We start from the raw sequence: 15,661 nt of genomic DNA on the forward strand, positions 1-15,661 counted from the left end.
GCTGCTACTACTAGGTGGAGGGATGATGAGGCAAGGCCAACTTTTATAAGTTTCATTACAAAAAATAAATTATTTTACTAACACAATAACAATCCCCGTATACTCATCATAAATGGCATTTAACGGCAAAAAAAAGAGAAAAAAATGTCATTACATGAAATAAAACTCCATCTTACAGATAACGTGACCGCTGTTGAATTCTGAGTTACAAGACGTATTATGTAAGTTAATTATGAACTTACAGATTACAGACCCACATGATTTACTGTTTTACTCATTCAAAGATTGATGTACGTGATAATCCCAAGGTCATAGCAAATTGACATGCTATCTTGTGGATGGCTCACGATGAACTTGAAACACACTCATAATGGCGAACGGCACAGTCTGATTGCAGGGGAGAGCTTGCAACCTACCTGACTTCGAATAGCAACTTGAGAAGAACCCCGGTCTCCGCTTGGGGTAGCCCTATATTACAAAAAAAAAATAATAATTAATAAAAAAAAATAAACTCCGACGATTTTTTCGGCGATTTTCGGAGCGAAACAACTTTGGTGACACCAAATGCGCGCAACTTAGAGAATGTTTTTTGCGTATTACTTTCAGTCGGGAAATTTAATCTTTAACACCTGGCATGATGGTTGAATTAGATTTAAAGTTTTACTTTACCTTACTTAATTTTGTCTACCCCCAGCTATTTATCTGCAATGCGACAAATTCGCCTAGCTCGATTCCCTTGTTTTCATATGCCGCAAACGTCAGGTTAACTTGAGTAAGAAGAAGAATAAATGACAAGTGCAAGCGACTACGTGACTAATGTCATGGGTATGTGAAAAACGTAACTAATCATTATGAAACTGTGTGGGGAAGGAAAGCGAAATAACCTGCTATAAATCTTATATATTTTATAAAACTCTGAACAAAAATTAACCATGTATATAAGATAAAAACAAAGAAAGCACGCCTACCGAAAACCTTAGTCTACGGAGGAATCCCACGAGTTTACTTAAGTTATAAAACATCAAGTAAAACTAGAGTTCGTCGTCCACCTTACTACGAATTACCATATCTTGTAGTTACCGCATAAAGATGAGACGCAATAGAGTAAAGCGTCAAGAATTGTTACGCCATGACGTCACAAAAGTTGTGCTCGAGGGCAATTCAACGCGGCACAGCTTCCCAGGTACGGAAGAGAAAGAATATAAGGTAAGGCAGTTCATCACCTCCCCACAGAGCCAGAGTCGTTACTTGGATTAAATTAATATGATATAGTGTAAGTTTATCGCGGGGTATCCCACGCATCCTTTGAATAATGAAGCCTAATCTGAGTTTGTATTGCCAAACGTAAAGTGAACACTCCGATCATATGGATTTTGTTTCAGATTTCTTGATTTTTTTATCTCTTGGTCCGCCTCACGGACATAGAATTGCAACGGCCACGTATTAAATGTTTCCTGTGACCTTTTCACGTGGAATTAACTTGTTCAAAATATGCAGTTCAATGTTTTGAGTGTAATTATAGTTTATTTTTTTAATAAAAGTGTAAAACTGTAAACCAAGCTTCCTCAATCCCTCCACCAAGTTGTAGTCTAGTCCTTCAGACTTTGTTATCGCCCAGACCACCGGGCTAGAACCCAAGTAAGACAAAAGCGAATAATTCGCGACATCATAACAAATGCATCGGATAATTTTATAATAAAAAACTATGAAATGCTAAATTTCCTAATAAGAAATTAATATTCTTCTCCTCTGATCCAGATTCGTACGGACGCTTACCTAAAAGGATTTACGCTAATACGTCAATCCGGTGGTCCGAAGTTCGATTCCCGGCTCGGCCAACGCGGAATCAGAGGAATTTATTTCTGGTATTGGAAATTCATTTCTCGATATAGTGTGGTTCGGATCCCACAATAAGCTGTAGGTCCCGTTGCTAGGTGACCAATTGGTTCCTAGCCACATAAAAATATCTAATCCTTCGGACCAGCCCTAGGAGAGCTGTTAATCAGCTCAGTGGTCTGGTAAAACTGAGATATACGTAACTGTCTGCACTCGTCTTGGATTCTTCTTGCTAAACTAACCTGACGTTGCGGCAGGTTTGTCGCTAAAAGGGGGATCCATCTCTTTTCGCGACAATATTCATCAACGGTTATGGAGCAAATTCTATCACATTAATATTGCAAAGCTGATAATTTACCAGAATGTTACCGATGTAATACATGAAGACGACGGAGAAAGAGATACTCAGCTTATGCCGTGACTTATCATTTAGAATGTGGGAATGACGATTCAAAGTACAAAACAAACATAATTTATCATGTAATTCGTAATATAATTCATACTTCAATTAAGAGAAATAGAATATTTTTATTCTTCATATATATTAGCTTTGTTTGATATCTTGAATGATATCAGCACAAGGTAACTTATAGATAATGAAAGTTATCATACAAATGGAGTTATAAAACCCTGTATTCATGTGTTGAGATATTGATAGTAGAAGAATGTTGATCACAAACGTTGTTAGTGGGTAGTTATTACAACAATATCCATTTGTAGATAATCACAATTCTCTCTCTCTCTCTCTCTCTCTCTCTCCTCTCTCTCTCTCTGGCTTCTGTGAAAATTAACTGCACTTCAAAAGTTATTTCAAAGTGAATTCATAAACTAACACTGGAAACTTGAAATTTTTTCGGATACGTAATGCACTCCTTGCTCCAAGAGTTTAACGATATGAGCTATCCTAAAATGGGTGTATCTCAGCAACACCAGACAAAATAATTCTTTGTCTTCCTTAATTCACTGTTTCCTTCCCTTTTATAAGTTAATAACATGAATAGACCAGTGACTAATTTCTTGCCCTTTTTTTTTAAATATCATATTATGAGGAGTTACTTTCGCAAAAGAAATATTGTCATCAATTAACGAACCTCATCTAAAACTTTGTGAGAAGCATTTTAATATAAATACGAAAATTAACATAATATAACGCCAGGTATGGCAAAGAAGATTTCTAAAATTTTACAGCATATTGCGGTGATGCAGATAATGGACAGTAAGATTATTTGTACAAAAACCTCTTTAGTTGTGAAAAAAAATCTTTTGATCTGGCAATCACTGAAATTTCTGTCCAATATATCCTGTAAGATGTTTCGCTAAAAAAAATGAATATAGCATTGGACGATTGCCCACCTCTATAAACAGTACCTTAAATTATTTCAACAGGATTTTGAGGAAGATCACAATATTTTTCATATTAATGAGGGATGACGCCATAGATTGTTAAAGCCTTCGATATATAGGTATTGTTTATGGAGCTACCAATGTTATTCAAAGAAGTAATTTCCCTACTTGTCATAAGAAAAGTTTGACCATTCTTAAAAAAGACAATGCAATCCACATCTCAAAAACTGATAAATCGATTAGTATTGAATTTAGATAAAGCTGACTACATATCACGTCAGCAAGCCCTACTGGATGATGATACGACTTACAAAATGCTAACACAAAATCCCTTTGATCAATTCCTAAAGAATATTAATATCGCAATAAAAAATCAATAAAGATGAAAAAGAGCTAATAGGTCAGTTGCCAGTAAAATTTCTCTCGTTACCTTATTTGTGCAGCTTAGTGAAAACGCACAATGAAAGTGATCTTGTGCGAACTATTATTAGTTTTGATGTTTGTTCTTATTGTACCACTTAAGTCCCTATAGATTATATTTTATAGTGCAAGTAACAGAAAGAAGCCCCTAAGATAGTTTTAGTGGTTTTGAGGCCATAAAATCATTACAATCTATTAATGTCCACTTCATTTTCCTATAATAACACTCTAAAAGAAATGTTAATAAAAATAGCCCTAAGGAAAGCAACAACATGATATATAATATTCTATTTTTGGTCTGCCATTTTTTTTATATTCGACCAATGTAGCAAGCATTTAGACGTGCGAATTAAATACAATAAGTATTTTGTCAAAACTGGGCAAATATCCAAGGCTATATACATCCATTTAAGCGAAAATTATCACTGGATAATTTGGACTGAAAGTTCAGTGATTGCCAGATCAAAATATTTCTCTTCACGATATCTTTTAGAATCAGTAAAATGTTCAAGAATGACCTAAAAGATAAAAACACTGACTTAATTGCCAATTAGTTATCTCATATATATTTTCTTTGTTTTAATATATATTTTTTTCATAAAGATGCTACCCTTGCAAAAAATTTTTATCGTTTTTACCAAAAGAAAAGGAGAGTGATTGAGTTGTACTTTCATAACTTTTTTTTTTTTTTGGTGGTCAATAATTTCCCTTGTATAATCTTTTAATTGCCTTGTTCATGCTTCACAGCCGCTAGGCCTAATCTTTTGTAAAACCTCTTAAATATTTAACTGTTTTGATAGGTCTAATAATTCTTTAACCATGTTGGATCCCATGCACATATTCTTCCCTTTGGTAATGCCCAGCTGTTATGTATTCGAGCTTTCTTTGTGAACTTGTTTATATATTTTTTCTGTCTGCTAATTAAAAAGCCCAGAAAGTCAGAAGGCCTAGCACCACCCCATTGTCTGTCTTTCCGTCGTGGTATTTGTATATATGATATATATATATATATATATATATATATATATATATATATATATATATATATATTATATTAAAACATATAAAAAAGCAAGTTAGTTGTCTTGTTCATGTTCGATTGAGAATTTATATTAGGATGTAGGCCATTGATATATTCCAAGAAAGCTTCAGCTGCTTCCCGGGACCTAAATAGAGCAATAGTGTCATCCACATATCGCTTATAAAAGAAAGGGCGATATGATAAGGGACAACCATCCAGCATTTGTTCTTCAAAAGAGCACATAAAGGCGTTAGCCATAACCGGGCCAAGTGGCGACCCCATCGAAACACCATCAACTTGTTTAAAAACTTTATTGTTAAAAATAAAGTGAGTGTCCTGCACTGCAATTTCTAGAAGTTTCTTAAAATTATCCTTATTAAAAACATAATATAAAATATTTTCCTCGTAAAAGATCTTATCTAGAAATTTCAGTGCAGGACACTCACTTTATTTTTAACAATAAAGTTTTTAAACAAGTTGATGGTGTTTCGATGTGGTCGCCACTTGGTTGGTTGTCCCTTATCATATCGCCCTCTCTTTTATAAGCGATATGTGGATGACACTATTGCTCTATTTAGGTACCGAGAAGCAGCTGAAGCTTTCTTGTAATATATCAATGGCCTACATCCTAATATAAATTTCTCAATTGAACATGAACAAGACAACCAACTTGCTTTCTTAGATGTTTTAATTACTAGGACAGTACATGGTTTTAATACGAGCGTCTTTAGAAAAAAGACGTTCACAGGTCAAGGTACTAACTTCTATAGCAGTTGTTCCATAACATTTAAATTAAATAGTATTTCCACGCTATTACACCGTGCTTATACGTTATCTTCCAGCTGGCATAACTTCCATAGCGAAATCCAATTTTTACTTCAGTTTTTTTAAAAACAACTCGTATCCTCCAGCCTTATTCCTGAAATATGTCAATAGCTTTTTAAATGATAAATTTCAGCCACGTCAACTTGTACCGAACGTGCCTAAATTATTAATATATGCCTCTATACCTTTCATTCAGTCTAACGCATTTAAGGTGCAAATACAAAAAGTCATTCAGGAAACTTTTCCGGCTGTGAATCTTAAGTTGATAGCAAAAAATCCTAAAACTCTGGGTTCTTTGTTCTCCCACAAAGATAAACTTCCGGCTTTGATGCGGTCTTTGGTGGTATATTGCTTTACTTGCCCGAAATGTAAGATCGGGAAATACGTCGGAGCCACCAAAAGATTGCTCAAAGTCAGAATCGATTCTCATCTCGGAGTCAGTCACCGTACGGGATGTACTTTGAAAACAAAAGAATTTTCTAATATACGAGAACATTGTAATAAATGTAAAACATCATTTTCATATAAGGATTTTCGCATTGTCACCCAAGCGCCCAATGACTATTCTCTCTCTGTTTTGGAGTCGTTAACAATCAAACAGCTTGTGCCCCCATTAAATGGTCAGACTTCTTCCACAGTTCTATATATAGCATAGTTGATGTCCTCCTTTCCAAACCAGACAACGTCACTCAGATTTTTAACTCCATAGAGATAGGTACTAACATAAGCATTCTTCACTTTCAAATTTTTTATATATATTTTTTTTTTTAGTTCATTTTTTAAATTATTATATTTAACTTTTATGTTGTTCCATTTTTATCAATATTAATACTGAGTCTTTTTTTTTTTTTAATTTGTATATTTTGTATATTTTACAGCCCTGATGATGAGACCCAAAGTCTCGAAAATTTGGAAAATACATGTATTATGATGCTACGCTGGCTTTTCTCCATCCTTTTTATATTAAATCTACGGCGTTCCAGATGCCCCAACCTTCCTGTAATATATATATATATATATATATATGAATACATACTCAGCCTCCATGATTAAAAGTAGTGTACATCATAAGAATATTTTACAATCTTTGATATAATGTTCACTGTTTGTTTAAATCTCAACTTTAAAGGTAAACTGGGAAAATCGTTAATCTATTTTTTTTGTCCAAGTGACTACCCCAAGACCTCGATATCAGGTGATGTTTCTTCGGAGATGCTAATCCCGACTAAGGCAGGCAAAGCCGGCAGAGGAGGAAGGCCAAAAGAGTAAGCAGCTCCCGCACTTAGTAACCGATCCATGCGGCCAGCACATCTTGGACACCTGGGCCATATGACTTCATGTCCCAAGTGCACGAGTATTACAGACAATAAGGTCCGTGCTGCTATGCAACGACACATAAAGAGCAGGATCATAATCTCCCAATGTTATAAAAGGGCATCACAAGGATACAGCATCCTCAGAAGACATTGGTATCTTATCCAGAACACTTGAGTCCTCCTTTACACCCATAAGCTGGCCCTCTCTGTCCCCACATGGCTGTCCAGAGTCTCGGTTATTTTGTAGTGAATCCCTGTAACACTACCTTCCATTGCTGGCACCTCCAAAGACAAGGAATCTGGTTCCGATGAAGGTAATGCACCAGAGTGGAAGTTCTTATGTCAATCACGTCTCTGTTACTCTTTCACATCGTTATTTTCCTTTTCATATTGGGATTTACCACATTGAAACCTTAATCTCGTTTTATTCAGAGTAAGCGTAATATAAGTGCCATATCCAGTGTTGCCTGAACTGAGTTGCCTGCCACCTTCTGTGCAATTCTTTGATTCCTTATCAGTGGGCCCTTGCTTCCAGCAAAGTAACTGCATGCTGTGGATCCGTCCATCATTTTGTGTCCCCAGTGGTATAATCATTATTCATCTCCCCTGTGGTGCACTTTGAAGCGGGCGCCTTTGAGGTTCTTCAGAGAACTATCCAGTTGTTGGTTAACCTTTTTATACGACAGGACTCTGTTTACCTGGCTTTATTTACACTTCCGTTCTTCTGATATGCGTGTTTTGCAATGTAAATATAATCAATTAATTGAATGCTAAGCGTTTACCTAATAACTTTCCCATTTGAAGAAGGCCCTCAGCTGAAATCTTTGCATGTGATTTTACTTATGCTAATATTAAGGTCAGATTTCACTTTCCCATGGTAAGCTAAAATATCATCCTTACAATTGCAACTATCAGCTGAATAGCTTAGCTAAAAGCAGGTTACAAGTACAGAAACACCTCTTAGAGGAAATTCTCCTTTTATAAGAGCATTGGAGACCCAGTTCCCCAATGTAAATAGAGTGTTGATATTTTAATCTTTAATTTATGCGCAACCAAAATCGTGATTGGAAATTAGTGGTAGGAATTTGGAAAGACCATGTGCATACAACTTAGTTATAGCGAAGAGAAAGTATTAACCATTCCCATGATAACGCATGATAACCTGCGTCTCTTAACGGATAGGATAGTTAGGCAAGTGAAGGAATGATCAAAGTGATTAAAAGGAAATATTGCATGTATTCTTCCCATGTCCAGAATCAATGAAATTTTACTCTCTCTCTCTCTCTCTCTCTCTCTCTCTCTCTCTCTCTCTCTCTCTCTCTCTCTCTCTCTCTCTCTCTCTCGCTCATTTGTGTGTTATGATTCATTAGGCAGACCTTTTATCTTGCTGTTCCATTTTAAACTGTAAATATAGCTGCATTATAGAATAGTAATATGTTCTGGGCTATGTGAGCCCCAGAATTGCGTTTAACCAATAATTGCTGTAATAATACAAACCTTTTTGAACACCTATTCGGTATGTTAAAATGAAAATATGAATAACCTATTGTAATCATAAATAAATATTTTTGCGTTCATTATATCATAACGTCTATCCTTACCTGATGTCACTCAACAAGGGAATGGTAAAGCAGTAAAAGCCCCCACGTCTCGTTGACATGATAAATATAAAAAGATAGAACTGATAGATATTTTGAATTTTTCTTTTGTCAATCAGAAATTTGGGATAAGCACTCTTTCACTATGAGCATATTTTACAGTAAGTAGTTCAAATTTCTCTCAATTCTCGGTACTCAAATTTAAATGCTAATTGAAAAAATAGCTGACGTGATAATTAAGTCGAAAGCATTGCTTGTGATTTTTTATTTTCTGTTAAATTTTGCTGAAAATTATAAGTAAATATTTGATACACATGTCATGTTTTACAGTTTCACGACACTTTATTAGAGAACAATTATTGGCCATTTTTTTAATACTCTCGTGCACTAGGCACTGGGTGGAAATTGTTTCGTAAGGCAGGTATGGTCACTTCCGGTTATACCTTTAAGCAGTATAGATGACATATATTTGGAAATTGATGGGAATGAGAAATTTATCATTTTACATTGCATGTTTGTTGAAAGAGAACCATAATGATTTTCAGGATTTATATGCTTTTGTAACTTGATTGATTGACTTTGTATTATCATTGTTATATCTATTACCAGCAATAAAGGTAGTAATATTAGAAAACTATTATTATTATTGTTGCCAGCAATAGAGTTAGTATTCGTAGGACACTATTATTATTATTATTATTATTATTATTATTATTATTATTATTATTATTATTATTATTATTATTATTATTATTATTATTATTATTATTATTATTATTGTTCTTTTGGTCTATCACAGTCCTCTAGTTCAACTAGGTGGTATTGATAGTGTGGGGTTCCGGGTTGCATCCTGCCTCCTTAGGAGTCCATCACTTTTCTTACTATTGCGCTGTTTCTTGGAGCAAACTCTTCTGCAAGAGTCTTGGAGCTACTTCACCCTCTAGTGTTTCCAGATTTCTTTTCAAGGATCTTGGGATCATGCCTAGTGTTCCTATGATTATGGGTACAATTTCCACTCGCATATCCCAGAGAGAGAGAGGAAAATAAAAGAGTACTTTTTTTTCTTAAGTAAAAACAACATAATACAGCCTTTTAAAGATGTACTAAGTATCAAGGTAAATTTCGATTTGAAACTTACATGCGTGGAATTCTTCAATATAGATTTTTAATATAAGGTATCTACTGCACATTCCCGAACTGTAACCGAGTACCGAGATTTTCCCTAAAAAAGAGAGACGCCATATCTTAAAAAACTAATCATAGGATCTTCTAGTAAATAATCTCACTATGTTTCCCACACCAAAATTACTCGCTAAGCTGGCAATTGAACTAACCTAACTTAACCTAGGGACATGGCAAAAATACCGGGCCTGGTGCAATATGTATAGTATGCATCTCGAGAATTTGTAGCATTTGCTCACGAAATGGTAGCACTGAAGTAAAAATATAATTCGTACTGAAAACATATAGCACGTTTCATACTAGCAGTTTCCGTCTTTGTTTCGTCCATGAGTCAATGATTGCTCCATAAAAATCGATTAACACTGGTCCATGATAGTTATGGACCATGTGATAAGAATTTGCAATAAGGACTGTATCACCCAAAAAGAGTTATGGTTGTTCAAACCTGTTATAGTTTCCTGATCTTTGATTAGCGTGGATTATGGGTAAGAGGATATTTTTTTAGGTAAAGGATTATTAAACTGAATGTGTATATCATTTTATCGTTTCAAAGCAACCGACATACAGATGAGTGCAAGCGGAAAAGTACATAATGAGACTTCAAAGGATAACATGTAAGTAAATCATGTAAGTAAATTTAAGTTCATAACTATATTCAATTTAATATTCGTGTTCATAAAAGGTTTAGCAACAATATAGCTTTCCATGCTACATAATTTAGTGTTTTTTTTCCCATAAGTAACTCAATATAAGCTGTAATAGTAGTATAACATTTCAGCTATATTAATATACCAATCAGTCATAATTGTGTCGGAAGCATGGGTCATCTTTATCATTTATATCTTTTTCTCGCAAATGAGAAGTAGCAAAACTATTGCCGTCACTTTTCAAGTTATAATATTGTTCCCTGCCTTCACAAAACTTGCATTATTCCTCCTAGCATGCTATTTATGTATTAGAATACAAATAATAAATCCATGCCTTGGTACCGTTCACTGAAAAGATTATATTTAATGGTAATGTTATACCAGAATCATATGAAATCCTATGTAGGCTGGAAGTGTATATTCATGAAGTTTACTAAGTTTGTATAAAAAAAGTCAACACAAGTATAATACTGTTTTCTGTTGATTTTTTTTTTTATAAATGTCGTTATTTTCTTGTTTTCTTCTTGCAGTCCACAATCTCGTGAGGTCTCTCGTACTCCAAAGAGTACCCTAATCTATTGACCTCAACAAGATTTATGTTTTGTAACGTTCTTCAGAGGCAATTTGATTGTGTTCATCATCGTCTCTTAATGGCATTTAGCCTACCGCAACGAACAAAACCCAACCCCGCTCCCCCTTCCACCCACCCCTACCACCCAAGTGTATATATATATATATATATATATATATATATATATATATATATATATATATATATATATATATATTATATATATATATATATAATATATATATATATATATATATATATATATATATATATATATATATATATACATATATATATATAAAACTTTTTGTCACTGTTGTTCTTCTTCTGTTCAAGACAAACATTTCTACATTGTATCATTTTGTCGTATTCTACTTTCAAAACCTCAGTTTTCCACCTAATCTTCCAGTCAATAACATAGAAGAGAAACCATATCCATTTTCGCTTTTTTAGAGGTTAAATGAGCTTCCTTACTTCAAAAGTGTCTGTAACATGAGAAAGGTAGTAGAAACTGAACTATATGTGTTTTAATCCTCTATAAGGGTTGCATTTTACACCACTAATGTGTAATTAACGAATAGATTTAGTTCACAGCAACAATCCCCTGTATATTAGTCATATTGGAAAATTGCAAATAAACGTAGCATTAAAGGATGATTTTGCCATCCATTACATATTAAAAATTTTTATGACTATGTGGCTCCAATTTGTTTTGTGAATAAGGCAAAATGAGATCGTTGTTATTCATCGCCTGCAATATTGAATCCTAAGCAGAAGTATTTTCGTTTGCTGAAATTAATCGCCTTTTGTTTTTGTTGCTTCACAAAACTGGTTGGAAAAGGTTTTTATTATTATTGTTCTATTGATGTTTAGTGGTAATGAATGTTAATTACGGAAACAGGTAGTTCATAACAATATGAGCAATCACCTGAGTTTCAAATTGCACGTCGCATGAAATTTGTTATCTACGAACAATTTATCGGTTCAGGTTTTTCATTATGCAAAACTATGCACTAAAGAATGGTATAACTTTTACTGCAGAGCAATTGGCAGAATCATTAAATTTTTTACAAAGGTGCAATTGACCCTGTCAAATAAAAGGTGAGAAATCACAACCTGGGAACGTAACCTACCTGGAGCGACCACGACGAACTGACACCTCTGCAGCTAACCCAAGTTATTAGATCTAGGCTAAAAACCAAACTCTGAGATACAAAAATAGTCTTTATTTCCACACTCCCCCCCCCCCACCCCCCCCCCACCACCCAAAAAAAAAAGATTACATAAAAACAAAGAAAATTATTTGGAAATCCCAAAAACATAAAGCACAATCACTCACAGAATGATCATCTTCATTACTTCTTTATATAAAACCCGGTATTTTTACAGAAGCAATCCCCGGTGGCCTAGACTATGGCAATTGACGTTTTCCTATGTTATTTTACCCACTGAACAAGAATTTAAAGTAATATTTATTCGGACAACTGTAATTAACTCCCAAGGGCCAGTACTAAACACGGCGACTCAACCGCCGACCGAAATCGGCGGAAGAACACCAAAACCAATATGGCGGCGATACCAAAACAACAACAAACGAAGTAAGGAGCGACTACATATCAGCGACGATCGATTTATGTGTTTTGTCAGTAAGGCCGTAGCAGAACGGCGCTTCGTGCCTTATCCGCGTATTTAAAGATTCTTGGCAAGCACGGCATGTACGGCAAGAGGTAATGTTGCGCTGCGCGCTCTAGCCACAGGGGTTACAGTAAGGCTACTTACTGTGGCGGATCACACCTAAAGGCATTCCTGTTGTAGTCGATCCGACAAATAGTAGCTCCACAACACTCGCAGTTTTTTTACTTTAGAATGAAATTATGTCTTTGAGCATATTCAATCACAATTCCTTTACCATCACTAGACAAATAATGATAAAATTCACCGTAACCCACATTGCACTGCAAACAATCGGTAGGAAATTGAAGGTCTGTCAAAATTAACTTACCAGTCATTAAGCGTGTGTCTTTAAATATCGCTCCCATTGGATCTCAGATCATGCATGGAGATTCTGGTGTTGTTTCATGTAGGGTACACATGGGGCAGAGAGTAATTCGCTCTAAATTAGTAATGCACGACAATGTCATATACCCATTCAAAACGTACGAATCAGTAACATAACAAAACATTTGCAAGGTAAAGAGTGTACGATGGCGGATGAAGACATTAAAGGGGATGTTCTCAGAAATGTTAACTTATTGATTGGAGCTGACTATTTTAATTTATTCGTGTTAGGGATAGAAACGATCGATGGAGTGAGTGTGTTCATCACTCATAATGGTGTCACCATGCAGCCAAGTGCCACAGTGGGCCCTGGATGGGTTAGATGTCTCTACTGCACATACTTTATGAGTATGCAGGCTGTTTGAAGATGAAGTTGTTGTGGAAATGTGATGGAAATAGACACCATAGCCATTGCACCACATGAATAATTCACTACTTCTGAACATGTTGCCATGCAAAAAGTCCAGAAAAGTATGACCAGAACTGAACAAGGGTGCCTAGTAAATAACAAATAGCACAATGCTCTCACACAACTGAACGCACCTGAGAAACAGTTTGATAAGGCTCCCAGTTATCGTAACAATTATGTAAACATTCTTCAGACATACTTGGCAGTAGGATTTATCAAAGAAGTTAGAAATCCAATAGTAGAAGGTTACTATTTGCCCCATTTTGGCATAAGGAAGCAGAGCCTTACCGCCCCATTGCTAATAGTTTTCAACTCTCCATCAAAAGTAAAGGGTGAGCTTTCCCTGAATGACTGTTTGTATCCTGGACCTAACCTGATCGAAATGTTATACGATCTCTTGACCAAGTCCGATGCCACCTGCATGCCCAAATCTCAGGTATTTCTAAAGCCTTTCATCGTGTATTGTTAGATCCTGATGTTGGTAAATACACTCATTTTTTTGTGGCGACGAGGCCTACACAAGCAGCCACGCACGCCTTTCAAGTATAAGTGTTTGGGGCTACAAGTAGTCCCTGCATCTTGCAACAGGTGCTCAGAACCCATCTCCAGGAGAGGAGGAGAGAAAATTTAGTCAAGTGGTTTTACTTTATCTGTAAACTTATGAGACCCTCGATCAGATGGGGGAAGATTACAGAGAAGTAAAGTCCTTGCTAGATGAAGCTTACATGCCATTGACAGTGTGGGCCAGCAACGGTGAGAAATTTAATCAACAGATAAGATGCCAGGAACCCAGAGAGGTTGCAGTACTAGGAATGGTTTGGGATAGGAGAGATGATAGTTTGAGCTTGAAACCATCTAGGAGAATTGAGGAAGATAAAAGAGGCACTGTTAGTCTCCAACTTTGATCCCTTAGGGCTAGTAAGCCCCATCTTTGTGAAGGGTAAAATTTTTCTTCAGGAATTATGGGGCGCCAGGGTAGGTTGGGACAATGTGCTATCCAAGGAATGTGAACAAGAAGCGAATAAGATCCTAGAGGAATTTGTTAATTTCCACACATTAGAACTCACATAGGGAATTGTAGGAAGAACTGAGCTGCACCTTTTCACAGATGCTTCCAGCAAAGCATATGGAACAGTAGCCTATATTAGGCAAGGAGAAGGGCAAATAAAATTTTAACGTCAAAAATGAGAGTCATGCTAGAAAACAGGTGAAGTTAACTATCACCAAATTAAAACTATCAGCCTTATTACTGGGGTTTAGATTTAGAAAACATTTGAGAAAATTGCTAAACATTTGCACGGTAATTGTATGGACTGACAGCAAGGTAGCTATAGCCTGGGTGAAAAGTAACGAGAGGAAATAAGAACACATTCATATCGAATAGGATGCGGGGTTATTAAGGCTATCCAACAGGAATGCGCCATGGAACTTTGGTACGTCCCCACTAAACAGAACCCAGCATTTATCTTGACAAGGGATCTAATTTGAGAGATCTGAGCCAGAATCACTTGTGGTAAGAGGGACCTGCCTTTCTCCACCAAAAGGGCACTGCTGTACTGTATGTTGAAGAAGGAGAAACTCCCATACGACAACAAGCCTTGGTTGTTGGTACCTTAAGAGAACTCAGAGAAGAAGGAACGCTGACTCCACCTGCAGAACTTTGGGACCTGAAGGGGAGTAGTGTCAGTTTTGTTAAGTTGAACAGAATATTGAAACTTGTTTTAAAATTTGGGAACTGCTAGGCAGATCCATTCCATTAGGTAGTTTATTGAGAGCAATGGCACCACTTTCCCACAATGTGTGACCACTTGGAGAATGGAGTACAAGTACCTTCACACATTGAATGCTTTATCAAAAAATTAAGTCTTGTGTGGAGGAATGGCATTGTGTGTAGACAACAAATGTTAACATAGGTTAACAAATGTAACTAATAGTAAGAGTCAGTTGATGTTGCTGCCTTAAAAAGGTCTCTTAGTCACATTGTATCTTAAACACCTCCACACCACTCACATGCATTGTAGAGTAAACATATTAATCATCCTCTTTCAGCAGGAATTATGGAGCCCAGGACTGAGGGCTATTGCCAAGCGAGTGGTGGAGAGGTGTCGAGCCTATACCATGGCCTTCAAACCTCTTCTCTAATGCCACCACCTCCTCCACTCCTGACTACAGACACTCATCCTACTTCCCTTTGATAATGTCGGAGTGGACCACACTGGCTCCATCAAGATTGAAGGGGGAGTAAGACACATCTTAACCCTTAATGGACAGATTGAATCTCAGGAGTGGTAACATCAGGTTTGGGGTGGTGGATGGATTACCCCTGTAGATAAACAATATTTGGCTCCATTAATTTGGAAAGAATTGGGGGGTGGGGGAAGGGTGGAAGAGGTGTCAATATTTTTATAACCCATAAATTCACTAATGGCAACTT

Source organism: Macrobrachium nipponense, chromosome 16 (genome assembly GCF_015104395.2).
Source record: "Macrobrachium nipponense isolate FS-2020 chromosome 16, ASM1510439v2, whole genome shotgun sequence".
Lineage (NCBI taxonomy): Eukaryota > Metazoa > Arthropoda > Malacostraca > Decapoda > Palaemonidae > Macrobrachium > Macrobrachium nipponense.